Here is a 25,175-nt window from a genome sequence, read left to right as displayed (position 1 = left end):
TTTTGTCGGTCCATGACATTAGGTTGATCGCAAGTCTTGGTCAATATACAATGGGAAATTCCGACATTCGACTTATTCTTCCTCCCAAGAAAGAACTCAACGCGTGGTGGGACAAGCTAGACCGAGCTGGTCGTGAGTTCATGGAATTAACAATTGGCCGACTCCTCCCTCCGTTGCGTATCAACATTCATGGCGGCCTCATTCAAGCACTTGCCCATTGTTGGTGTCCGCAGACGACTACTTTCATCTTCGGTAAGCATGAGCTCACTCCGACCTTGGAAGAATATAGCATTGCCATTGGAAAACCTTTGGAATTAGAATTAATTAGTCCACCTATTGGAATAAATCCTGTCTCGATTTTATCTGATTTTCTGAGAATCAAGGAAGAAAAGATAAGAAAAATTTTAAAAGGTCACCGCAATACTTGCCCATTTTCATTTCTTGATGAATGTTTTCAAAATGGCACTTCATTTCAAATGAGAAGGATTTTCCTACTAGCTTTCTTTGGGTTTATACTTTTCCCTCACTGCAAGAATGCTATTAATCCTTTGATTGCTAAGTTAGTGGGACAAGTGTGTGGGGAATGAACTTTGTTAATGCCCTCCCGGCGTAAACTTTTCTTTCCCCTTTCGATTTAAAGAAAATGGAGACAAAATCTTTCGTGCTTCTCCCGAACTTTTGCAAATTTGGTTCTTATCCCACTTAAAAGGGTTTGGTGGTCTAATGATTATACGTGAAGTTAGCAACTCGATCACCCTATCATGAGATTTGAGAATAAACAAAAACATGCACCGGATTATCATTATTCCAATTGGCTCGGCTTTCTTTAAAAATCCAAAGTCCAAATGTTTCCTATGGCATGCTAAATGGTTCCAAGTTCGTGAGGCCGACTCACATGTGGACGTGTTGGCCCAATCCCTTTATCGGGATTCACCGGGCAATGGAATATTACCCAACTAGGGTGACTCGCCGCATCAAGTGGTGCAAGAGCTTCCCCAGCTTTGAAGCAAGCCGATTCAATTCGAGTCGACTTCACCGACGGAGACCTCGACCATGAGGATAACATTTCTTAATCAAGTCGCTGCAGGGATATGTGCCATCCACAAATGCTCATATGGCCCGAAAAAGAATTAGAGGGTAAAGAAAGAAAGTACTATGCTACGGCTGAATACATTCGACGACACAAGATTCCGATAATTTACTCCCGAAGATACCAATGGTGCCTCGAGAAGATCACCAACCGTGCTGAGAAAAGATGTCTCAAGAGAAAAGCTCGAGAAGTTACAAGAGCAAGTTACACACTTGGCCAAGGAGAATAAGCGATTACGTTTGGAAATCACATCCCGATTGTATATTGATCAAGCCAAATGAAATGGCTCGTGTCTTTTAAGATATTTTTCTTTCTAGATTCGTTGTTTAGGAATTGAGTCATTTGTTTTTGCATTTAAGTGATTTCAAGTTATAGTCGTTGTAAAAAATTTCGTCATTTCAATAAAGAGGTCATTTTTAATCAAAGCGTTAGACCGATGTCATGGATCGGCATGTGATTCTTCTTGACACTTATGTATGCCTGTTTTATCCGTGAAATCGTAATTACGGACCGATCACGATCGCCTATTCGTACACGGTCAAGAACTAGAATGGCCGATCAAACCGACTTACGAGATCGTGTCGTTGGCATTGAGGACCAAATGAAGCAAGTCCTCACCGCAATGCAACAGATGTCCGCCGAGATTAAAGCCTTTCGACCGCTCCCATTCCCGCATCCCCCGAGGCATCAGCCCCAAAGCGTAAAGGTGGAAAGAATGCCGATAGTGAGGAAGATGACGATCTTCCCGATTTAGTAGATGACCCCGTCCGATTATCGTCAATAAGGACAAACCTAATGAACGGGTCAACAAGCTTGAAGAGAGAGTGAAGCAACCGGAAGGCTCACATGATTCACCCTCAATTGACTTATCTCTTTACTCACAAATCAAAATCCCGAAGAAGTTCAAGATGCCAGATTTTGACAAGTACAATGGCACCTCCTGCCCAAAGGCCCACCTGCAGCTATATCACGTACAAATGACCCCGTATGTTGAAAATGAACTCCTGATGATTCATGCATTTCAAGCAAGTCCGACGGGTCCCGCCTTGAATTGGTATCTCATGAAGAAGATAAATGGCTTCAAAACCTGGAAGGAAGTTAGTGAAGCATTTCTAAAGCAGACATGTGTCATAACGGACATCATTCCCACCCGCGATGACCTCGAGCGTGCTCGATGAAAAGACCGAGTCGTTCAAAGATTATGCTATCGATGGAGAAATATAGCCGCTCAGGTTATCCGGAACCTATAGACAGTGAATTGAAGAGGATGTTCATTAAAACTCTCCCGTTTGAGTACCGTATCGGATGGTAGCCACTCCGGCCGACAACTTCAATCAACTCATCCCCATAGGCGAACAGATTGAGATAGGCTGAAAGATGGGTGGTTCGTGGAGCCATCTTCCTCGACCAAAAGATTTGGTGCAAGGAAGGAGAAGGAACCGGCACTTGAAGTGAATGCGACTTATACCCAAACGGGCCGACGGAATGCTAACCTTGTCCCAAGAATCCAAGTAGCGTAAACTCAACAACATAGCACGGTCGTCAACCCTCTCGAGGAGGAACAACAAGAGGCAATTCACCCCCCCCCGGTCGTTGTCTCAAGTGCGCGTGGTCCTCCCAAGAAAGGTTTGCTTACCACCGAGCCAAAGAGGCCCAACCCCGAGCGCTTCTATAACTACGATCCGTCCAAGAAATGTGATTATCATATGGGTGAAGTGGGCATTCAACTAATGACGATCACTCTCAAGCATCGGATCCGTAACTTGCTTGACACAAAGGCATTTTCCTTTCAACCCACTAAGCCGAATGTTCGTGAGCAACCCGCTCCCCGATCATGCGGGCAATGTGAATGCCATATTTAGTTTTGATGCTAGTCGAATCAAGAATGTCAAGGTGTACACCGCCGACGCTACGTGAGTTGGTGAAAGCCGGTTATTACCCGAGTAATGAGGTCCTTCCCCGGGCTATCATGAAGAAAAGAATCTCTCGAAATGGTAGAAGCCGGAATGATTGTCTATGCCAATCACACTGCATCGTCTCCACAATCTCCGAAGTGGTTATTAATTGGGACGAGGAGTTTGCTACATTGAACACCGGAAGGACAAGCTCGACCCTCTCGCTCGAAGACATGCCTCCGCTTGAAGACGCGTCTCGTGATGAAGAGATCGTAGTAAGCATGCCTACAACCGATGAAGGAATAGTGATCGAGATACCTCAACCGTATGAGTCACGTGATAATAAGGCAGTCCCTTGGTCCTACAATCTCGATGTCGACTTGGTTACCAGATCTGGGCGTACCTATGGCCAAGCTAATGCCCAACCTGCAAAACCTGTTACTGATGAAGAAGCCAAGGAGTTTCTAGCCGTGATTAAGGCTAGCGAATACAACATAGTTGAACAATTGCGCAAGATGCCCGCACAAATCTCTCTCGCTTGAACTACTCCAGCACATCCGTCAAGCATCGAAGGCCTTAATGAAGGTGTTAAGTGAAGTCCACGTGCCGAGACGATCGATCATGACAAATTGGAGGAATTTGTAGGTTCTATACTCCTCAAGACCTCATAGCCTTTTCGATGAAGAGTTCCCTCCGGGAAGGAGGGGCATACCAAGGCACTTTACATTTCAAATACAAGGCCTCGCATGTAGCCCGGTACTCATTGACAACGGATCGCCTTGAACATTTGTCCTTTGGCGACTTTACACCGCCTCAAGATAGATCCTTCTAGGATAAATTCGCGAAGACCTCGTGCGAGCCTTTGACGGAACAAAGAAAGAAGTGATGGGAGAGATCCACCTTGATATACAAATAGGACCAACAATGTTCAACATCCTATTTCAAGTTATGGACATTCCCACTGCATTCAATTTTCTGCTGGGTCGTCCATGGATTCATACTGCCGGAGCTGTGCCATCCAGTTTACATCAGAAGGTGAAGTTCGTTGTGGAGAGAAAGTTAGTCACAGTCCACGGTGAAGAAGAGCATCCAATTTACCATGCAAACGGCTATCCCCTATGTTGAGCCGGATTGCAAAATAGAATCGAGCTATCGCCGCTCGAGCTTGTATCAACCATACATGCGTCAAGAGGATCATCACCGCCCATACCCGAGGTGTCAAATGCCGCAGCATGGTTGGCGTAGTAATGGTGTCCCATGGCTTTACTCCGGTGAAGGCCTTGGTAGGAATGGTCAAGGTATCCGCCAACCTAAGTGAAAGTCTCTCGGAGGCCCCACACTACCGGGTCAGGGGTACCGTGGTCAAGCGAGCCAAATAATGGGGGATGTGGACGTGGACGTGGACGTGACGTGGTCGAGGTCGAGGTCGAGGAGATGGGCAGGAATAGACAGCGGTCCGAAGAAGAGCCGAATGTTGAAGAACGCACGTGGAATTACCCAAAATAACGGAGAGCTTGGGCGTGGTAGGTTGCTTCCACACATCCGCGCCACATTCCCAGGCCCCGCAAGAATGATGCATGAAGAGAAGGAGGTGATCGACACTTTGGGGCAACCGAGCGGCAAGTTCGATTATTATGTGAAATACTCGGCGCCCGAGCTTCTATGTTGACCCCCGTGACATAGTCCCGATGGACGGGAGGTATGGATGATCCAACACCTCTAATGACAAAGATCCCGATGATGCAATGGATGGAATCACCGCCTTGTTCGATGATTTCTTCATTGGAGCTATCGAGGAAGGATCATTGGAGAGAATGGGCACTGGCCCGCAAGAGTAACACCTTTACTTTTTTCGCACACTCCTCGCGTGGGAATTTTTACTGCTTTCTAGGACTTGCCCCGTCTCGGGAGCTGCTTTTCGGACTTTTCATTTCTAGGACTTGATTGTTACAATTTCCATTCCAATAAATGTAATTCATTTGGTGATAATCAATGAAATTACAAGTTATTTTCATTTTTGAGGGCATGTTGAGGTACATCAAACCAGCCCGTGATGATATCCAACCGATAAAAATATAGTCCAAGGAGAATTCCGAGGCCCGGGCTTCTTCATGCTTCCTCGTGTTAAAACTTTTTGAAAAGAATTTCAAAACAAGTCACAAAAAAAAAAATCAAAAGAAATAAAAATACACTCTTTAGCCCCGTTTGTCCTTCCGAACCGCCTACTTTATGTTTCCAGGGGGCAATCTTGTGACACGTGAGGTATGGAAACGGTTCAATCGATGAATTATGTGCCACCGAGCCCGATCTCGATGACATCAATGAACTCGAAGATTTCTCGGACCTTCAGCCGCGATCTAGAGCATCATGAAAGACCTAAAGTCCTAACGGTAGACCAAACTATCACCGTCAACTTGAGTGATTCCGGAGAACCCAAAGAGGTGAAGATAGGCAACCCTTCCCGAAGGTGAAGCGAAACGCTGGTCCAACCGCTGAAGGATTACCAGGATATCTTTGCCTGGTCGTATACCGATATGCCGTGGTTTAGACCCTTCTATTGTGGAGCATAGTCTACCTACTAATCCGGACATGGCGCCCAAGAAACAAGCGAAGAACCAAACCCGAACTTTCGAAGAAGATAGAGGAGAGGTCATGAAACTTTTGAAAGTAGGGTTTATTGAAGTCACCCGATACCCCAGTTGGGTGGCCAACATCGTGCCAGTCATGAAGAAAGATGGCCGAGTTCGGGTTTGCATCGACTATCGTGATCTAAACAAGGCCAGCCCTAAAGACGATTTCCCATTGCCACATATAGACGTTTTGGTGGACAGTACTGCTAGGTTCGAGCTGTTTTCCTTCATGGATGGTTTCTCGGGTTATAATCAGATAAAAATGAAGGACGATGATAAGGAGAAAACAGCGTTCATCACTCCATGGGGAACATTCCACTATAAGGTCATGCCCTTCGGCCTTAAAAATGCCGGGCAACATACCAACGGGCAATGGTGACGCTTTTCCATGATATGATGCATAAGGAAATCGAGGTCTATGTCGATGACATGATCGCCAAGTCTCGTGCCTGGGAAGAGTCACGTCGATACCTTGAAGAAATTATTCGAGAGATTTCGTGAGTTTAAGCTTCGTCTCAACCCAACGAAGTGCATGTTTGGAGCAACCTCGGGCAAATTACTCGGGTTCATAGTAAGCAGTAAGGGTATTGAAGTTGACCCCTCCAAAGTGAAGGCTATATGTGAGTTACAACCTCCATCGACCATGAAAGAAGTGCGAAGCCTCCGGTAAATTGAACTACATAGCCCGTTTTATTTCTCGACTCTCCGAACCGCTAAGCCATTCTTCAAACTTCTAAGGAAGAATGCTCAAGTAGAATGGGACGATGATTGTCGGGAAGCGTTTAACGAATTAAAACAGTACCTGATGAAACCACCAGTGCTAGTCCCACCAATGCCGGGCCAGCCTTTGATCCTTTACCTCACGATTCATAGCGAGTCTCTAGGTGCGATGTTAGCCCGGAAAATCTAAGATGGAAAAGAGCGAGCCATTTATTACCTAAGTAAGAAGTTCACCATTTCGGAGTTGAATTATCCTGAAGCCGAGAAGACTTGCGTTGCACTAGTATGGGTGCTCCATAGGCTGCGACAATATACACTGCATCATCAGACTTTGCTTGTGACGAGAACGATCCCATCAAGTATTTACTTGATCAACCGGCTTTGGTAGGGAAGTTAGCCAAATGGCAGATTTTAATTTCGAGTTTGATGTCCGGACGATGCCACGTGTCGGTTAAAGGCCGAGTAATTGCTGATGTGTTAGCCGAAAATCCCGGAATCCCCGATGATGATAGATATTCTCCGGAAGATCGCATTCGTAATAAAAGAAGACGCATGGACCATGTTTTTCGATGGAGCCAGAAACTTGGTCGGTTCCAAGACTCAGGCAGCTTTAATATCCCCGGATGGGCAACATTATCCAAGAGGCAAAAAGTTGGTATTCCCCCGTACCAACAACATAGCCGAGTACGAAGCTTGCATCCTCGGACTCCAAGCCGCATGGAAATGGGGATAACCAAGTTGAAAGTGTTTGGTGATTCCGCTCTAATTATTCTTCAAACCAGGAGAATGGAAGACGAGAGACACCAAACTAGTGCCGTACCATGAATACCTTGAAGAAATTATAGAGGAATTCGAGGATATCTCTTTGAGTACTTGTCCAGGTCCCATAATCAGTTCGCTGATGCGCTAGCTACATTATCATCCATGCTGCAAGTGACTGGTGGATTAGAGGTAGAACCCTTGAAGATCGAAGTCCTGACAAAACCGGCCTACTGTATGATTGTGACCGAAGAACCTGACGAAAAGCCATGGTATTACGATATCATGAGTTATATCCAGAGACAAGAATTTCCCGAGGAAGCACCCCGCCGATAGGAAGTACATAATGAAAATGGCTTCAAAATTCTTTGTCGTGGTGAAAAGCTATACAAAAGATCCTACAATTCGATCCCGCTGAGGTGCTGGGATGCGGCCGAAGCTACCAATCATGCAAGAAATACACGAGGATATGTGGTCCACACATGAATGGCCACATGCTAGCTAAGAAGATCATGAGGTTGGGTTATTATTGGCTCGCCTTGAAAGTGATCAGTATCCAACATGTTCAAGATGTCATCGCTCGGGTTCATGGGGGATAAAATAAATGTTCCCAGACGTAACTACATCGCTTGTCCGAGCCATGGCCCTTTTCAATGTGGGGCATTGATGTGATTGGCCCAATTAATCCCAAGGCATCAAATGGACACCGATTTATCTTGGTCGCGATTGATTATTTCTCCAAGTGGATTGAGGCGGCATCTTATGTGAACGTCACCGCAAGGAATGTTGTAAGATTCATCGGCGAGATATAGTCGCTCGTTATGGTGTCCCCGAGGCTATTGTCACCGACAATGGGACAAATTTGAACAACAAGTTCATAGATCGGTTGTTCAACGAGTTCAAGATCCGCACTTGAATTCATCTCCTTATCGTCCACGATGAATGGAGCAATGAAGCCGCTAACAAGAACATCAAGAAGATCCCGCCAAAACGGCCGAAAGCTATTGTGACTGGCATGAAAGGTTGCCATTTGCACTAATGGCGATCGGACCTATCCGAACCTCGTCGGGGCAACCCCTTTTTCCTTAGTATATGGTATGGAAGCACCCCGCCCGTCGAAGTAGAGATCCCTTCCTGCGAGTCTTGTCTCGTGGAGTTGTCTCGAGGCGAATGGATGCAACAAAGGCATGATCGCTGAACCCGATTGATGAGAAACGATTGAAAGCCATTTGCCACGGCCAAACCTATCACAGAGGATAGCTAGATCCTTCAACCAAAAGGTGCGTCCAAGACACTTCGAGGTAAATGACCTAGTCCTAAGGAAGGTACCGCCCGAGTCTTTCCTGTTCCCGAGGGTAAATTTGCCCCAAACTACATTGGACCATATGTGGTTAAAAAGGTGCTTCCTGGAGGTGCCCGATTCTCGCAGTAAATGGATGGTCGTGAGTTCTCCAATCCCGTTAATTCGATGTCGTGAAGATGTATTACCCTTGATAAAATCTAACATTTTGCAGCAAAAGTTTGCAAGTGTTTGGTTTTATATTCTAAATTGCAAACATTTCACCGATGAATAAATGGTTTCAATCAATTTCAAGTTAAGATGTGTGCATTGGTTTTAAATTCTGCATGGTTATTTTGTCCGCATCATCGATTTCAAAAGGGGAATCTATTTTGACAACTGATAACTCATGTAGAATGAATTGAATGTGTTGAATGAGGTACATCGGGATGATGAAAGGCAAGCCCTATCCTATACACAGTCCCATGCACTAATCCTCAATGAGTTGAGTGGAAAAATTCCATATCTGCAAGGTAAAGGGTTATCTCGCAAAAGGTACGGCAACCGAAGTGACGAAAGGCGGTTCATTTCTCTATCACAAACACCACAGGTTATCCATTGTTTCGCCACTTTGAGCCTAAACACTTGGAGAAATTCTTTCAAATTACCCTGTCAAGAACCACCCCACATCGGGGCAACCGAGGTAAGTCAAAGCATTATAAGGTGAAAAAATGAATAGAGATTGTCTTGCTCTCACTTACATCAATCTTCGAGTGTTGCTTTTTCGAGATGAATTCACACAAAGTTCAAGTGCCTTAGGATGACGAAGAGCATTTCTTTCTCTATCCTATACACACTTTACCTTTGCTAAGCCCAATTGAGCCTGCAAATTCATTTCTTAAACCCGGTTGGTGATCATCCCCACACCGGGGCAAGGCAAAAGTCATCATTGTCTAAGCAAAGATATCCGAAACGTCGATAGAAGACAAAATCCCCGAGAGTCCAAATGGTGAGCCATTCACTCGCAGTATAGTTGGCCAATGTTTACATTGTAAACAACGTATGTCAAGTGTCAAAGTAAAAAAAAGGGCGAAAAAGCAGTGTTCCTGGTAAAAGCAAGGCCAATGCCCATGAAAAAAAAAAAAAAAGAAGAAGAAAAAAAAATTGAAGGAAAAGGAGAGAACTTGAGTAGAAAATGTTAAGATGTGTCAAAGTCATGCACGCCTTAAGGAATCAAGTGATAAGCTCTCGAGGCCAATGGAGCATCTACCGAGAAGACAATCCCGGCGGAAAAGAGGACCGGTGATAATGCTGAGATGATCACCAACTCTCACCCCAATTATACACATTTTGAGCCTAATGATCCATTCATTTCTCAACTCATGAGCCTAGCCTACGTTACGTCCCTTGTAAAGTCTCTTCAGATTAGGGCACTTGAACTAATGTAGGATTCGGATGTTTATAAGCTTAGCTCGAAGAAGTGCGAGCAAGTCCATTTCTATCTCATTTTGCAGGGTTCTTGACTTGTAAACCCGGAGACGATTGCGAAGCATTTTCTTTCAATAGCCTCGACTCGAAGAGTCCCCTTTTGCTAAGCCATTGACCAAACCCACGTTACGGTCCTAATAAAGACCTCTCGGATTGGTAAGGTCGTACTTCTTGCGAGAATACTCGGACCTTTGTTGACATGATGATGGTGAGATGGAGCAATTCTCATAAATCAGCCTTTTCAATAAGAGCAAGTGAAAGCCTTTTCGGACCGGAGGTCCCTCATTTGACATTTTCAAGACATCCACTTGTGAATCCGAATTGTCTTGTCATGATTCTCCCCAAAGAAATTTTGTAATGCTGATTTGACAAAATCGTCATGCATGAGAACCGCTTGAATTCATAGTGCATGAGTATATGTGTTCTTGATTGCCCATGAATACATGTTACATGTCGCCTAAAACCGTGTCTAGCAGGAGACACGCCCTCAAGAGTTAGAGATATCACCAGGTAAGTATATCTCTATACCTTGGATGCCTGTGACTATCCAAGTATCCCTAACCTGTTCGAGCAATCGTCAGGCCCCATAGTTGATCATTTTGTTGCGATCTCTAGATGCCTCTGACGATATCCAAGCATCTATTGATCAAGCCTTTTCAGGTACCTCTGATGATATCCAGGTACTTTGTCAAGGAATCTTCGAGCATTCGGGCTAGCCCCTCTGTTCGCCAAATCGTTAAATACCTTTGACGATATCCAGGTATTTATCGATCAAGTCCTTTTAAATATCTCAGATGATAACTAGATATTTCGTGAGGCACACCTTTCAAACAATTTGGTAAGTTCCTTCTTGAACACCTCGACGATATCCAGGTGTTTAGCAATTGACTTTTTCCGATTACCTCGACGATATCCAGGTATTTCGTTAAAAGTAGGAATGTATTCCAATTTGTTGAATCGCTTTCAGTGTACCTCGATGATAACTAGGCACCTTGTTAAGCCCCTTTCTAGCAAATTGGAGAAAGCCCCGCATTAGGCACCTCCGATGATATACAGTGTTCCTAATGAATAATTTTCTCGAGTACCTCCGATGATATCCGGTATTTCGACAAAAGGTGGGATAAATTCCGTTTCGCTAGGTTATCACCGGATGCCTCGACGATATCCAGGCATTCAATGAAGGTCCGTTTCGAGTATCTCGACGATATCCGGATATTCGAAGTAGTCTTCCATTCTTTGATCTCTAGACACCTCGATACAATATCCAGGTGTCTATTGATCACCATCTTTGATTACCCCGACGATATCCGAGTAATTCGAACTACCCTTTGTGTGTCCTAATTGAATTACGGTCACCGAAGTCCATCGCGTTCATCGAGCAATACTTTTGGGACCGAGCCCAAACATTTGCCAAACAACCTATAGGATCGAGTCATGCCTCAAATTACGCTACCACTCTTGTCGTAAGTAACTTCGGTATGTTTTATTCATGTTAACATGCATCATGATATACTTGCATTTCAAAATGGGACTCATACTCCCACAAAAATAACATTCATTACATTTGCATGGTCAAAATTTAGGTATCATTTAGTCTTTGAATGCAACCTCTACGAGCTCACCTTCAAAGAGGGCAACCGTTGACACCTAAATTTTGACTAACCATTTAGTGATTAATTGCACAGAAAATTAGGATTAAATTTTAGTCCCTAACAAAAATATTAAAGTTAAATTACATAGCATTTAGTTTTAAGAACATTTATTAAGTAGTTGCATTTGTATCGGATCGGTGGCGGATGGGCTTCACAAAATTTAATTGAACCTGAGTTAATGGACTCAAGTACGAGGTTCTAACCCAATGGAATTAACTGATCAAGCCCGTGTGAATTAAAGATTCGCCCAACTCATTATTCCCTCAAGTGGTCAAGATTGACATGTGCGTTGGGCGTGTGGCACATTGGATTAGGAAATATTGAGAAAATATCATGAAAATCTTTGGCTCAAGAAACAATTGGAAAGCAAAGCTTATCGAGCAAAGAATAAAAGAAAATATTTGATCGAGTCTTTGTCTGTCGGACAAAGGGAGGCAAGAAAAGATTTTTAGCATATAATAAATATTGAATGAGAGGTAATGTTGCACGTGGGACATGTAGTTGATCTTGAGCAATATATCTTTCGACAAATGTTTGTTATACACGAAGAAGAAAGTCGATGGGTGGCTTTTCATATATTCGTATTTCCTCTTTTGAAGAACACAGGGAAAGAAGCAAAGGGAATTTGGTCAGCATGGGGCATATATTCTGCGCAATATATTAGACACTATCAAGAGGCCCTTACGTCTTCGGTGGCGTGAACAGAAAGAAAAAGGTCACAACAAAGGGAAAGAATTGAAATGTAATATATTCTAAATAATCATAAGAGGAAAGCAGATTTATTCTCTTTCCTCGAAAACCCAGGACCTCCCTACCTATAAAAGGGTCACACATAGACAAGAGCAGGGGGAGCTCGAGAATTCTCGAATAATCTTCGAAAGATGCGAGTGATACACGTGAGTGAGAGGAGAGAAGGTCGGTCGTGCCACTCCTTGCCGCACTAACCGGCGCCACCGCATCGCCACCCGAGCCCGCTTATCACTCAAGAACGCTGAGCGCAAACCCATTGATCGCCAAGCTGCCGCTGCTGCCCCGTGAAGCTCAAGGCCGCTCGTTGCTGCTGCCCGACGTTTCACCAACCGCCACACGCCATACCCGTGGTCGTGAGTCATTGCGGACCGCCATCGCGCTGTTCCGCGACGCCGCCACCCCACTGCCGCGCTCTTCTCCGACGTCGGTTGCTGTTGTTACTACCCCGCACTGGTGCTGCTGCCCCGACCGACGACGACGTGCTTGGTCACTACCGCTATTCCCGCTCGTGTAGTCGCCGCCTCCGCCGTGTTCTGTGACTAACACTTCCGTGACCTTCATCAACTCTGCTTTGCTTCCTGACGAGTTCGTGGCCGAAAATCTTGACGCCATTCAGCCGCATTGACGAAGCACCAAACCTTGCCGCCTCAACTCAAACAAATTCTGTGCCGCGAGTCTTGAAATCTGGTCTCCAGAGCACCAGTGAAGTTCGTCAGCGACAATTGGAGGCCTTGAAGTTCCTTTGGTGTGTCGTCCAGCAACTAGCCCATGCAAGATTATTTTTTGCAGGTTATCCACGTTCCACCACCTTCTTGCTTTGTTGACCAGTAAAGTCAGCGAACCAAATTCCGAGTCACACCGTGAGCTACCGTCCGCCGATCCCGAGACGTTCAAACTTGGAAAGCAAATATTCGAATTAGGTAAAAAGCTCATATAATTTGACTTTCGAGTATATTGTTTCCTTATTTGAAACATTGCAATCTTTGAATGATATCACCGTATCCATTACGTCCCTGAGTAAACTTTAAATTAGGAATTATTTCCTAATTTCACAACGTGCATATGATTGACAGTCCGATTTCATGCCCGAAATATGACTCGCGATCGCACGGAAAATCGTCGATCCGATCTCCCGCCCGAGATATGATTCGCGTTTGTGTGAAAAATTGGTCAATCCGATCCTCATGCCCGGGATACGATTCGTCAATTTATTGTTTCTAAATTTAAACGGATATCGGTAATATTTCTTGTGCGAGATGGTGTCGTGTTGATTCGATTTCTATCTTTGTTTGATTTGAATTGATCTTGTTTTTCTCAAAAAAAATCCCAAAAAGAATGAGTTGCTTTAGGATAGAATATGATAGATTGCATTCTTAATTTGAGTAATTTTTAATTTCGAATTTTAATACCAAAAAGAAGACACTTTAGGATAGATTAAATTATTATTTTTTTAGAATAGGTTGCATGTTAATTTAGGCAATTTTTTTTATTCCGAATTTCATTGAAAAAATACCAAAAAATAAATTATTTGTCCGTCATTAGAATTAGGTCACGTCGTCGCATGACATATAGTTTGCATGCTAGGTTGCATTAATCGCATGTCATTTTTGCACGTCATTGCATATAGGTTAGTTTGCATTTTAATAAAGCGCAAACCCTAATGAACATCTTAAGTGCCTTGCTTTGTTAATTAGAAATCATATTAGGATTGCCTCGTGTGATTTTTTACTAACAATGCGGATGCTTGCGTGGCTTTAAGGTACGTTATCCTGCTATTTATTTACTGCTTTCTTGGGTGTTACTTTGGTGGTTTGCGCACCCGCATGATCACCTCACATGCTAGTGACTCGAGTTAAAATGAATCCAAACTGTTCACGCCAAACATTTTTTGAAAAGAAAAGGTACCGAAAGGGCGTTAGACTAGATCTAGCGTAACCAAGTCCCCGAGCTTAGAATCTCTGGTTCGTAGGAATAAAACATATCTCCCTATGTTTTATTTAGGTTTCTAATCGACCTACCATAAATAGATTAGTGGCGACTCCAAGTACGAAAACTTTGCATGTTAAAAACTTAAACCCTAAGTTGCGAATTGGTAGGGCTTGGGAGGGCCCGAGTTAGGCTTAGTCTTAATAATCCATTAGCCTGAGAGAAATTTTAGGTCGCGACAGCGGCCAAGGTTATTTTGGGGTGGCCACGCTCATTTAGAGTGGTTTTGGCCAAAAATTGGAATTTCGACAAAAATTGGAAAAATAATATTATTTTATTCCCGAAACTTCGCAGTCGATTTTCGAGGGCTTAGAAAGTGAATTTCGCGAATCCGACGCCATATTATGTTGGCCACACACATATGGAACACGTATGTGCGAAAATTGGAATTTCGCCCCGGGACCGGAAAAATGACGGTTTTGCCCCTGGGGCGTTTTCGGGTCCGAATTTTTGGGAAATTTTTGGAATAAGTAACTGTGGTTATCAGCTGCATTATTGAACCGAAAGACCCAATTGCCCCTCAATTATTTAAGCCTATCTCTTTAGAACCGTTAGATTAGTGGCGTTTTGGTCATTTTTCACGGATCGGCGACACGTGGCACTATGAGCTGCCCTTTTTGACCAACTCAGACCAGTTTTCTCTCTCCTCAGCCCTCCCTCTCGGCAGATCAGCCCAGCCACAGCAGCTTCTCCCTCTCTTTCTCTCATTTTTCTCTCTTGATTTTGGCTCGCCGGAGCTTGCCGCCGGCCACCGGAGCACCGCCGCCGACCGCCGTGCCCCGCCGTCAACCCCCACAGCCCCTAGCCTCAGCCTCGCCTCAGTCCAGCCCTTTCTCTCTCCCTTTCCCTCTATTTTTCTCTCTTTTTCTCTCCCGGTAAAGCACCGCCGCCGCGTCCGAGCCTCGCCGGAGCTTCGCCGAGCTCCGATCGCCCTTCCGTCGCCACCCAGCCGTCCAGCTTGTCGGTACGTCGCCGTTCGTCGCCGGCCGTACGGTGTCCGTACGGTAGGTACTGTAGCAGTCCGTACGCCGCCGTCCGTACGGCCGTCGCCGCCGTCTCGCCGGCCACCGTTCCCGCCCCGTCCGTACAGTCCGTACAGCGTGAACAGTACCCCCCAGTGCCGCGTGAACAGTACGCGTGCCGGGAATTCCGCCGCCGGTTTCACTGTTCATCAGTGATCGACCGCCGTTCCCCGTCGCCGTGGTCCAGAAATTAAGTGAGTAAAATTCCTAAACCCGGATTAGGACTGTTAGTGCATTTTTCTAGACTGGTTTAGGTATTATCGGTACAATTTAGACTGGCTTAGATGGTATCAGTGTGTATTTCAGACTGGGTTGAGGATGGATTGGTAGAAATTATAGGAAAAATTTAGTGGTTTAATGAGAACTATTGGGGAGGAAAATGAGGTTTAATGATCAATTTAAGAGCTCGTTGGTGAAATTGCCGGGTGTACCCGGGTTGAATGATTGTACGTCAATAGTGCTTAATTGTGGTTGATTTCGTACTGCTATGTCGTATGTTGTGTGGCTGACTTTGTGGAGTGCGATTGGCCATTGTTTGGTTTACAATGAATTGCTGATTTGTGAATCGCACGTTAGGCCACACGGGTATTAATTGGGCCAATTAAGCACGTGTTGTGACATTGGGTGTCTGAATTATGTTGGTGCTCGTGGTGCATTGCATTGCATAACATGGACACGCATTGCGTATGCCAAGAGTGAGGCATGTGATGAAATTGTGCGAGAATGCGTGTCTGTCACGAGCATGTGATCACCTAAAATACCCTGAAGCGTTATACGCTGGGTTCAAATAATAATGAGTTGTGTGATCACCTACGGACCTTCGGGTCGATACCGTCCTCATGCACTTTGAAGCAGGACGATGCCCGGTACGTCCGGAAGGCGACCATCCTCATGCACTTTGAAGAAGGCTCTGATTCGCAAGGAGATCAGTGTTGCGCCTCATGCACTTTGAAGCAGGCTAGAGACACTGGGCCAGATCGGTTGCTGCGCCTCATGCACTTTGAAGCAGGCTAGACGCACCGGGCCGTGAAAAATTGATGACTCGAGTCGTAATAATAATTAATTGGGCAAGTGTGCCAGTATGGGCCAGTGCGCCGGGAAATACACGTGACATGTCGACGACATTTGCATGCATGAACATGCATGGACTGGCATGCGAGTGTGTGAGCCTCGGTGCATGAGCATGTGATTGGCGTACGTGTGATAATATGTGCCACGTACGTGCCATGATTATTATATATTGAACTGCCTAACCTGCAGGGTCGGAGAATTATTTGATTGTTGTTGCATTATGGTTTCAAATATTCATTTCCGGTCAGGAGCTTGCATGCTAGCCTAGCCTAGGTTTAGGGGTTGAACTCACTGAGATTTGTCTCACGGTTGTGTAAACCGAAACATTTCAGACTCCCAGCCGTAGGATGCCGAGGAGAGCGCCTCTTTTTGGTATACCGCAATTCATCCAGCGGTCATCTAGTGTGCACCCTTGTGGGGATGGACCTGCAGCCATGGTCGAGGAAGCTGAGGAGCCCGAAGTGATATACGCTGACCCCTTTTTACTGAGTGGCTGCTGACTGTGTGTTTTCTTGGCCGTTGTATAAATGAATTTTAGAAAAAGTTTCCTATGGTAATACTAGTATACATATTTTCAGAGGTGCTGTTTACTTAATGTACTACCTTGGTCTCATGTGTTTTTTTTGTCAGGGTGTATATATATATTTATATACGTGCTTCTGCATGTGTTTGATCTCTGATTGGGCGTTGGGTCAGCGATGCTTCCTGGGAGCGTCGCACCAAAATCGACCGTGACGGGATGTTGCGTTCCAATGAGGTACGGGGCGTGACAGTTTCCGCATGTGCCTTATCTCTGATTGGGTGTTGGGTCGGCGACGCATCTTGAGAGCGTTGCATCACGAACGACCGGAGGTGGGATGCTCGCACCTCGTGGGATACGGGGCGTGACATTCAAAGCGGTCGCTGTTCCTTGATTGACCGTGCTAAGCATATTTGTCACGTTTGACGGTTTTCGTTCACATTGTTGTCATTGCTAAGAGTTCTCTGCAATTGACTCTAGGTGCTGGATATTCAGAAATTGGCTGCTGAATTGGGCTTGAATTGTATAACCACATACAACTTGGATGCTCTTAAATCTGTTTGCAAAAGCCTCGTACTCAGTGTTGCCATCACATCCAATTCTGGTGATAGCTCACAAAGTGATGCTACAAATCAGAACTCCAGCACAGCAAAATCTCAGGCAGAAAAGGTGCAAACCGATGATATTGCTGGACTTAGCACGAGGGATGTTTGCAATCTCAGCAGTAGGTAGATCCTACTTTCCACTTTAGTCAACATTCCACTGTATGAATTCGTTTTTTTACCTATCACGCCACAAATAAATCAGATAGCACCTAGTCTGATCATTGCATTGAGTCTGAATTTGGGGATTGAATGTTTGAGTTTGGATGTACTATATGGGATGTACTCTGAAAACTTCAGCAACCTGTGTTGGATATGAACAAACTAAGGTTCTTGGGGTGCATTTGCTGGAACGAATAGATTTTCTCAGGATTTCAAGTGTTTTAGAAGTTCTTGGAGTTGAACCTTAGGCAAAGGAGCTATGTTGAATGATTATTTTCTCTATACGAAGTCCGGATATTTCGGGCTGAGATTCTTTCCTTTAATCATGGCAGAATTGCCTACGTCCTCATTTCACATAAAACTTCAATAGACTTGGGGAGCAGTGTGGTTTGCTTCCCCGAGCTGCCTAGGTTGGAGGAATTTTCTTGGTCTTGTTTGAGATGTCTAGACAGGGTTAAGCAGGGATTTCTTGTGAGATTGCTTCATGTCATTTAAAATAACTGAAGTTGCCTTCTAATGCATACTTCCTATTCGATTCCTGATGCAGAATTTTTCTCAGTCGAAAAGAAAGAGTTGAGTTATTCGTTTCTTGGATCCTATTGAGCCTAGCTTTGACTTCGGCTCTTCAAATGTTTCTGCCAGTCTTTGTATCTTTGAGTGAGCCATGTAAGATCCTAGGACTCGTTTTATTGACTGCATTCCCCCTGGAAATAAGCGAATATCTGTCTCTCTCTCATGATTATGGGATGTCAAATCTGTATGTTCGTACTGTAGCTTGTAGTTCTTAACTTCCCTCCCATGTGTGTGATATGCATTCCCCTGTCTTCTTTTAATTATATTCCAATTGTAAGTAAGAAAGCACTGATCTCTGATGTTGTGAATGTTATAGTTAGAATGAGAATAGTAGTGAGAGAACTTACACATGCCGAGCTGAGTGGAGGAAGAATAGTATGAGTAGAATGAGGAATGGGCCAGGAAGTAACCAGTGCAAGGGCACTAGGATGGAGAATTCCAAAGATTTTTACCTCACAGCTTCGATCGAGTTCTTCTTTATGCTCTTGGGCTGAGACCCGTATTGTTTTCTGGAGAGGTTAGACATGTGATGGATCCAATAACTTGATTTTAATTTGGTGATTTCATTCCCTAATTTTAGTTGCTATCTTTCTGTAGACATTCTTAGAATTGAGGGCGACCATGCTGTCCATAAACCCTTATCCTGTTTGAGAAAGCTTTTAGTTGACCTTGTTTTCTGAAAGACTGTTTCTTCCACAATGGAAAGATGTGACGACATATTTGTTTCCATAGCAATTGCAATGATGAATGAAGTCCAGTTTGTTCTTGTTGCATCCTTTGTTTATATCTACATCTCTTAAAACCACTGCCAAGTTTGACTCTTAGCATGTCTTTTCTATTATCCTGGGGCATAACTCATACCTCAAGAATTATATAACCATGTCAGGTTGCATGTTTTATATGCATACTAAGTCGTCGCTATCGGTCGTCAAGCGCCATCTGCTTAATCAGGTCCTGTACCATTTCTATGTCCTAAAAACTCGTGCGTCTAAGCCCTTGTGCGATACTGGTCTTATAACGAGCTTGTGTATCTGCTGCTTCTATCATTAATCCTATTGCACTAAATCTTTTCCCTCGAACATATGTGAAATTTACCGTGGTGTTTATTTCTGGTTTGCTAGATGTACAATTAATCCCGGGGAAATTGAAGCACTGGTTCGGTATGCTTTGGACACTCACAAGTTCCTCTCTCTAGGTCCACAGGTTAGACTGTGCTGTTTAAGTTTTGACATGCACAATTATTTGGTCGATATTTCATCATATCTGTAATAAGAGAGAAAAAAAAATACAGAAGATCTCACGGCTGCCTGCATTTGTGTTCTTTTCAGCATCCAAGAGTCGGAGGTCCAGGCCTTGTTGTTTCTTTTGAGAAATGCGGTGGTTATATGTACTTCTGTGCAACCATATCTTTTTGTAAAATATTTTCCAATCCTATTTCCGAGATGGTTGAGATATCATTTCTGTTAAAGGATGAGATTGTAAGGTACATTTAATGATCTGAGGCAAGACTGTAGATCTTGTAGCCGATCTTAGGATGGTCCATCTTTTTGAATTAACAAAACATTGGTAGTCTTTGTCCTTCTAATCTCTTATGCTATTTTTATTTGTCTCTTCATAAATGTCGCTTGCTGAAGTTTTAATTTTTGTAAAGCAAACAGTGAGCTGCTTAATTTTTGTAAAGCAAACAGCAAGAGATACGGTGTTTGCCTGCAGGGAGTGGCCAAAACCAGGGAAAAAGAACTTGTCCATAGATTTGACCCGTCGGCTCCTCTTGATACAATTGGCTTTTTCTCAGCCAAGTTTATTGTCAACAAGGAAACCCAAAGCTGGAGATAGCTGCAACTTGTGAACTTCGATTAATGCAGACTAAACGAAGAATCGCTCGAGTCTTGCATCGTTTCTCTTTGGCTTGTGCAACATCCATGGAAGAGTCGTGTGGGAACGAGGCAATTAGCCCGATGTCCACCCTGCACCCTAAACCGCGAAGGATGATTATGCCAAAGTATTAGAGCTAGGATATATGTATCATGAGGAGAGGTTACCGGTGTTTTGGAAGGAAAGGAAAAGAAATTCAAGAAAACTATTGCTTCCTCGTGTTAAATTAATTGCTTTTAGATGCTTTTGCAAATTTGCTTGGGTGTTTGGTTCTTGTTGATTTGATTGGAAGGATGAGATCCGTTCTTTGCCCCCGTTTGATTGTTAAACCGCAAACTTCCCACTCTGGATTGCCTTGTTGAAAGCTCGAAGAGACTCCACGATTTGTCGGTAACACAAATGGTTAATTCTCTGAATATATGTGCCGCTACGTACACGCACAAGGCAACAATGAAACGGGTCAAAAAAAAAAAAGATTTAAGTCAAATAACTGGATTCCCAACACTTATACTAAGCCAGGTAAAGGCGAAAAATAATTTATGGCATGAGTTTAAGTCCCACGACAACAATCCTAGAATCCTATTACCTGTCTTGTCCCACCAAAGACCCCGTTGATGATATTTCTAACTGTTTTCCCACAAGCAGCCGTAACCCATTTCCTCAGAGGCATTTCTATCGTAGAACTCCCAATTACCATCTTCAGTGAAACTCCACGGTCCCCACCATCTCATCTCCATACCCATCTTCACTTCTTCACTTGGTGTCATGATGTACTAAAGCCAATCCGGGTCTTGGACAAGGAATCGTTCCTGCTCGGAGTTCGGGGCTTCCAAAACGGGGCTAGGATGGTGAACCTCCAGTGGCTGCACAACATACTCTCCACTGCCACAGCTACTGCCCACGACTACGTCGTCCTTGTCGAGGTCGTCAAGTATTTCTTGGAGGAGTGCCCCATCGACTTCCAGTATCATGAGCTCAGCGGCTCCGTGGACGAACCTCTCGGAGGAAGCCATGGAGAGAAGCGGAAAGGAGGGAGCTCAAGGGAGGAAGGGCGGGCGGGCGGGAGGGAGGGAGGTAGAAGGTATTGGTGTTGCAACTTGGCAATGCTCCATGCTCTGATAGAATGGTTAGGGCTTGGGACTCCTTATATAGTTCCATGTAGGATTTCGTAGATGGTATTCTAAACTTATCCCAACCTAAGTTTTCGGATACACTTCGGATTCTCAATGGGTTCTTGATACCCCTGAGCTTATTATCTTCCTATATGTTCATAATTTCTCGACGAAAAATAATCTAAAAACGTGTAACAATATCTTATCTTGATTAGAAATTCACAATCAAGAAAGATGAGATTTATCCAAACCCCACAAAATTTCAAATAAATTCTGACTGGAAAAAGAGAAGCGACAAAAAAGATTGTGGATGTTGTATATGAATACACACGAGTACGATCAATATCTATATGTGGATCGTAGTATATGAAAGTATGTGAGTAATCTTATGCTTTTCGATATAGCAAACACATTTCAATAAAATGGCTCTCCTGTTACCCGGAAGACAAATTTCAAACCCACTTCACGCCATATACGGGTCTTGCAAAATGGTATTGTAAAACCTAGTAACGGCAACCCAGTCAAGTCCCGCTAGGGTTCAGAACGGATCAACTATCCTATTAGAGTTTACTCGCTGCCATCTCTCCATATTGGCATTGTAAAGTTCATGTTGCTCGACGTTTATTCGAAGAAGAATAGAATTTGTATTGACATAAGCTTAATTATTTAAGATTAAACATAAGCAAAAGTAATTTGTTTTCTGCTTTTTTGTTTGAGTTTAGAATATAATCTAGGTTTAAAAATTTTTGCATGTCAAGAATTATAGTGCTGCGAAAGTTTTAGGTGCTCCGGATTCAAAACAAGTTAAAGTGGGTTCCCTGAGAGCTTCGATGAGAGCAGAAAATGAAAGGTAAAAACTTATTGAATCACGTAATTTCAAGTTAATCATGCTTGTTTTTTTGTCCGTTCTGTGTCTCTTTTGATGATTCTATTTCCATGTTTTTCGACGTCACGGAGTTTGCGCCGTGGGCAAGAATCATGATTGTTAGGTTCACGCTTCTTCTAATTAATGATACATCCTGAGGCGCTTTCGAACTAATCACGCATATGTGCTCTTGAGCAGTGCTTCTCATATAATCAAACTATCCGGTCCAGTTGTGTCATAACCAGTGTGGTCACCATTTAAAAGTTTCTCTCTGGATCTTCCCTTAGCTTGAAGTGTTTCAAAAATGTTTTGAAATCATATTTATCTAGGTCCCCGAAACTCTACATCTAATTAATGCACTTTTTAGGTGTTTTAAATCACAACATTCCCATCCATTCGCGTGAATCATCCCATTGCAAGAATTATATGAGCTTCCTTTACTTTTTTCAAATATTGATAGAGTGATCAATTTGAGTGAACATATATTTTATATCTTGAGATGTTGGTAGTTGGCTATGTTTGTGATTGTATTTAGCGTATGCTGGGACTATTAAGTTGGTAGACATCGACCAAACCAAAAAGAGTTGGCAAGACTTAAGACGCACACTAGCACGATGCACTCTAAGATCATGCGGAAATGGGTGAGCTGTGACCGGGGCGAATAGTATAATACTAACGGCCAGCCTAGGTGGGAATACCTATAGTGGCATTAGAGCCAGCGCGGGGACAGTGGGCGTTAAATATGTCTGTAATCACCGATGGATAAGTTCCGCATGTTCTCAAATTAGCACGACACGTTTAAAGCCGTTCTTAATTAAGCAAACATTGTTGTGCTCGCGATGGCCCCCTCTGCTCCAGTGCAAGTGAGCTGGGCCCATCTCATTCGACGGTGATATGAGTCGGGCTCATGTCGATGAAGAGCTAGAATTACATCAAGATTACACTTTTCATTGACTTCTTTATCTTTAAATTTATCGTCATCTCATTTAGATTTTAGTCGATAATGTTTATGTTTTAATAGGAAACTAGCTAGGTCTTCCACTATACATAACCGTGTTAATGCATTTCTTTAGTCAGCTTTTGACCAAAAATCTCTCTTGTGAGCTCGAGTCTTTTGAGTTTCTTTATACATCACGATAGAGACATTTGTGCGATACTCGGGATATCAGTTAGCTTTTGATCAAGACCGTAGAATTGTTGAGTTATTGCCAAGTTTCGGCGTGCTTTCCCCTTTTCTCGATCTTTTATCCGATTTTCTTCCCTTTCGTGCTATCCTTATTTACTTCACCCTTTGTTTCGCTTCCGTTCCCCATCACGCACGCGAGGCAACAGCAGCTCCGAGTGGGGGCTAAATCCACAGGGGAAGGCTTAAAAAGTTTCTCAACAATGACAATTTTCGAGAGGGTCATCATTGGTATCCAATGCTAGTTGTGTCTCCGCGATGGCTGCAAAGTTAAAGGGCTGCCAATTTGGCATCAAATGATTGGATCCAACTCGAATAATCTCTTATGCTGCCGTTTGGTCGTCAATGGTTTTCCCTGGATATATAAGAAAGACCACGTCACTTTGGTTCTCTAGAATGGTTGTCAAATTTGGTTCTCTAGCTTGGTCATTCCCTTGAAGTGGCGTCTGATGGTGCGATATTCCATGTCAAATAGGATTAACCAAAAAGTGTCGAGGTTTTGGTCTTCTAGACAGCCAAAACTTGTGCGGTTCGGATTGCATTGTACACACCAGTGATTTTGGCCAATGGATTTTTCGATCTTACTAAGATTATCTTCGGCGTGCAAGTCCCAATTCTTGAACAGGCCACTACAAGCCGGTCAACAATCAAGCCACAACAACACGTGGATGGGCAATGTTTGAAGTAGCTGGCTCTTCTCTGCTTCTGATTAAGTTATCATAACCCAAATGTTGCTCCAAAAAGCACTATCGTCTGCTTCTCCACAGCGATACACCACTTTGGACTGAAGAAAATCTTTTGTGAGTAGTTGGAATTTGGCGGTAATCCTCTCACATCTGTCATCTTCAAGCTGAAGATATATGGCTGTTATCGGGCCCTTCGGGGCATCGCTTAGATTTTGCCATCAAAAGTAGAAATTTTGCACAAAATTTAGATTCCAAATTCATGGAAATCAATAAGTAGCCTAAACCGACGAAGCCTGCTAGAATTTCAAATTTAATTTTTGAGTTTTATTTCTCACATTCTTCAATTTCCTCTTATATTTCTAATTCTAAATGAAAGACCCTTGAAATTGATTCTGCTTTGGATATTTCGTTGTCTTAGAACAATTTCTTGTAAATTGATTCAAGCCCCACGGGTGCGTCCTGTCAAATCTTTTCTTTGCTGTATAATCTCGGCGTATGCGTCCCAGTCCAAGAAAGGGACAAGTGAGTTCAACCAGCGCTAAAAGCAATCTTTCGATGAGGAGATGGCCATATATATTATACATAAATTTCTCTGTGCAAAATTGAGATGTGCGCCTTAATATAATTTGTTCGTTGAATGGTATCCTTTTTCATATGAACCGTACTATATGATGTTGTTAGTTACCTACAAAATTTTCCTAATACAACAACCAGGAGAATTTTATATGCAGCTAAACAATAGCATTATAATAGAGAGAGAAAATAACAAAATTATTTCAAGGAAATACTTGACAGGGGGAGCTACGAAAAGTTGTTAGAATTTTCAACAATTGCTGTCGTGCAACGTTAAAGCTATTAAACTAATGCCCTTTTTTTTATAAAAAAATTTTTTGGTTGTTGTTGCTGTTGCTGTATTGCAAAAAAAAAAAAAAAAACTCCTAGGATTTAATGAGGCGAGCACAAATACTAATCGGTGGAGAATGCAAGAAAAGCATTCCTTTCAAGGAGAATGATCGATCCTTTGCAAATTGGAGTTATACGCGTTGGTTTTAGAAGCAATTCTTAAAGGGAGTGCTTGTTACCGTATACCCAAACTCTCATATAAGCAAAGGGAGCTCTCATCATTCGGGGATCTTAAATCTTTCTATCTTTTTCTCGAATATTCTCAAATACTTATTTCGCAAGTGCTGTACACTTGCTCAAATGCGTAGAGTAATAATTGCATTTTATCAATATTGAAATTTGAATCTTCTTT

The 25,175-nt window shown here is 43.4% G+C and overlaps 1 pseudogene; it reads left to right on the top strand.

Moving 5' to 3' along the window:
- LOC115667025 (rRNA (cytosine-C(5))-methyltransferase NOP2C-like) overlaps positions 1–17,594 on the top strand; it is a 28,929-nt pseudogene extending 11,335 nt beyond the window's left edge.
- Positions 17,595–25,175: the final 7,581 nt, after the last annotated feature.

Source organism: Syzygium oleosum, unplaced genomic scaffold, assembly GCF_021117445.2.
Source record: "Syzygium oleosum isolate NSW1041296 unplaced genomic scaffold, Sole_v2.1 Sole_v2.10, whole genome shotgun sequence".
Lineage (NCBI taxonomy): Eukaryota > Viridiplantae > Streptophyta > Magnoliopsida > Myrtales > Myrtaceae > Syzygium > Syzygium oleosum.
This window is presented reverse-complemented; position numbering and strand designations above follow the sequence as displayed.